Raw genomic sequence first — 3,705 nt, forward strand, 5'->3', positions numbered from 1 at the left:
GGGCAATCTACTTCCATAGTGATACTGCCTTGGAAACCCAAGGAGGGGTCACTATGAGTCAGGTCCAACTCGACAGCACATAACAGCAACACCTAGGGTAGATAGAGAGGTTGGAGGTTACTGAGCCAACTGCACAGATGGGAAAACTATGTCTCAAAAATCCTGGAATGGCCAAGCTGGAGGAAAGGACCTCCAAGATCTTCTCTACTTGTCCCACACCAATAATTCATATAGGTAAGAAGAGGTACAGACTGGGAAGTGGTGTATCTTGCCAGCCTCCACAGTCTATGGAGCCCATGCTATACCTCTAGGATCCAGGGACTCAGGGTTAACATCCATGAGCTTTCTTATGCTACCTCATCAGTTTTGGCCTGACTTTGCTTGACTTAACTCTCGAATAAGGGACATGAGGACATGAGCGGAAAATTAAAGATTAACTAGGCAGCTTAGCACACTAAAATAAATGTAAATGAACACCAACCAGTCCATTACTAGAGCAAGGGAAAGGCCAATAACAGATAAAAAAAAGTCCTGAACATGAGTCAGAAACATCACCCAGCAAGGCTTTGACCCAAGCCCAGCCTACCATTGAAATAGACTTAAAGTTATGAGGTCAGAGAAGGGTCCCATAGGGACCTTTACGTCATGCATCCCTCACTGTATGGTATGAGGAAGCTGCTCTGTTCCTGATGACCTAGAAAAGCCTCTGACATGGGGAAGAAGGAGATGTTCAAGGGTCAGGAAACTGCCATCTCTTGGACTGAGAACGAAGCCAGCACTTTACACGTCCTTCAGTAGGAATGTTGAATACAAGAGCTCATGCACAGGGGACCCTTGTTCAGTATCATGTACTGGAAAGTTCCACTCCAAACTTGTGCCATCCTAGCTGTGTGACTTTGGACAAGTCAGTTCTCCTCTCTAGGCTTGTGTATCCATGTTTCCAAAGAAGCTCTTGGAAGAATAAAACAAAATTACATAATAATGATAATATCTGACAGTTATCAAGAAATTCCTGTATGAACTAGCATAGGCATTGGCATATTAGTGTGTGTGTGTGTGTGTGTGTGTAAGGCTTCAGAGAGTAAATAATTTAGACTTTGTGGGACATACAGTTTCTGTCACAACACTCAACTATGCTGTTGTGACACAAAAGTAGCCTTAGACGATAGGAAAATAAATGGACATGGCTGTGTTCTAATAAAACTTTATTTACAAAAACAAATAGTGAGCCAGACTTGGTCTATAGGTTATAGTTTTCTGACCCTTGAGCTAGACACTGTGCTAAGTACTTTACTTCCATTATCTCATTTGATGCTCAAACAATCCTGGGAAGTAGATACTACTACTATTGTTATTATTTCTATTTGACAGATGGAGAAACTGAAGCACACAAGTAACTTATCCAATATTGTTCAGCCAGAAAGTAGCAAAGCCATATTTGAACACAAGCATTTGACTCCTAAACCCATGGTATTAACTTTTATACTATATGACCTCCCAGAATGAGAACAATGATAATTGTTATAACAATACTAATCATTGCTTGTATTTCCATGAGACTTTACACATTTGTAAAAATAGCTATCAGAAATACCAGAAGTTCTCCCCGAGAAGTCACAACCTACTGGAGTGTCATAATCAGTTGCACAGTGGTTCAAAGTCATTTGTTGCTAATAGTTTTTAGAATGATTCACTGCTATTTTAATAAACTAGAGTTGACCTAATGTTATCCCTCTAATAATGCCCCTCTCACCCACTTGCATTGAAATATGTTTCTTGGAAAGACAGTGAAAGGGCTGGAGTTTTAGCTGCCTTGCCAGGAATGCCTGAGAGGATTGTGGTCAGAGGCACGTTGGCTGCCAATCACAAAGAGAGAAGTAGAGGAAAGGTGAAGAACTGCTGATATATCCAACCACCCTGGATAGTTATAAAGACCAAGGAAACCAAGATAATTAGTCCCATTGGACAGTTGAAGAAGCCAAGGTGCTTAGAGATATCTTGAGGTGCCCAAGGTCACACAGTTAGAATGTCAGAAATAATCTATTATCCATGGTAACAGTCAAGTGTTACACAAGGAAAAAGTCAAGGAACCAGATAAAATAGTGTTCAAATCCTGACTCTACCACTTACTGTGTGACCAGAATCACTCTCATTAGGCCTCAGTTTCCATATCTATAAAATGGGGATAATGACAACACTACACCTGATACTCAAACTCTCACTGCCGTGGAGTCAGATCCCACTTATAGTGACCCCTCATTGGGATTTGAGGCGGCATCACTACAGAAGTATATTTCCCTAAGGATCAAACAAGACAATAAGTGATGTCTATACCTGTTGGGATTGTTTTGCCTGAAGAAGAGAAGATTCTGACAAGAAAGGGAGAGGGAACTAACTTGTAAGGAGTACCTACTTTGTGCCAGGGAAGCTCCCAAAACTATCTCAAAAAAAAAAAAAAAAAATCCTCACAACTCTGAGGTAGGGATAACGATCTCCATTTTACAGATAAAGAAACTGAGGCTGAAGATCACCTAACTAGAAAGTGACATCAATAGAACTGGAACCCAGTTTTGTCTGCTAGTTGAGAGTGCTAGTAGCACTGCAGCCTTCAATTATGTGAGTGGAGCATCAGATGGGAAATCAGTGGGGTTCCTACATTCAACAAACATTTATTGAGCACTTACTATGTGCCAGACATTGTTCTAGGTGCTGAAGATACAGCCCTGAACATAACAAAGTAACTACAAAGAGCTAAAACCTAGATATCAAATAAATAAACTTTGCAGTCCCTTCCATTTCAGGGTGCCATGATCCTGGGTTTTGTCTGCTCCCTACCTCAGTTTACATCTCATAAACTCTTCCCAAGGGGGAAAAAAAAAGAACTATCTACTCCCTCTTGATGTCCCGAATGGCTGCCTGCCCAGCCTTCCCAGCCAAGAGCAAAGACTGGAGGAGATGACTCTCTGGGATATCATGTGCATCTTCCCAGGGTATGGGGGCTGAGGATTCCAATCTGGCCTAGACCTGACCCTGTGAGCTGTCTCTGGGAATCATGGTTAGGGATGTCTCCTCCAGGACAAAGATGGGAAGTAGGGCTCAGGACAGGCTGGCCTAGACATTGTTTAGAAGTTATATTTCCTAGTCAAGTTGGTAGCTAGAGCTCCTTGGATACTGGGATGGTCCCAGGAGGGTCTGCATCTTTCTTCCTCTTCTCATGAACAAAACCAGTATTTTTGCTTCCATCTTCTGGAAGAACTCTTCCCCTTTCTGCCCAGGACAGAGCATAGGCTTGTATAACACCCACACTGCCACACAGGAGTTGTTATCTTGAGCCAAGAGTCTCACAGGTTCAAATCTACCTACAGCACTTGTCAATTCTCATGTATACCAGAAGCCAGGCAAAACCAGGCAGTAGGGACAGTAGGACACTTTCTCAGACAGTTGGGCTGTGGGCAGGTTGCCATTAGTGCAGTCCTCTAACAGTGAGTCCAGGAAACTGGCAGTCTATGGGTGTACCCTCAACATCCAGGTAAGGTGGCCATCAGCTAGGTAGGTTCTTACACAGCTCACCAGGCCAGCAGTCCACCAATCCACCCAATAGTCCAACAGGCAGGTGGCCTGCTCCTTTTTCACACTTAGGCCTGAGTGGGGCTGCAGGGATAGCCCCATAGTGTACACTGGGAAGAGAGGGTGAATACCAAAGCA

This window comes from Orycteropus afer, unplaced genomic scaffold (assembly GCF_000298275.1).
Source record: "Orycteropus afer afer isolate SDZICR_OR568_19922 unplaced genomic scaffold, OryAfe1.0 scaffold00570, whole genome shotgun sequence".
NCBI classification, from domain to species: Eukaryota; Metazoa; Chordata; class Mammalia; order Tubulidentata; family Orycteropodidae; genus Orycteropus; species Orycteropus afer.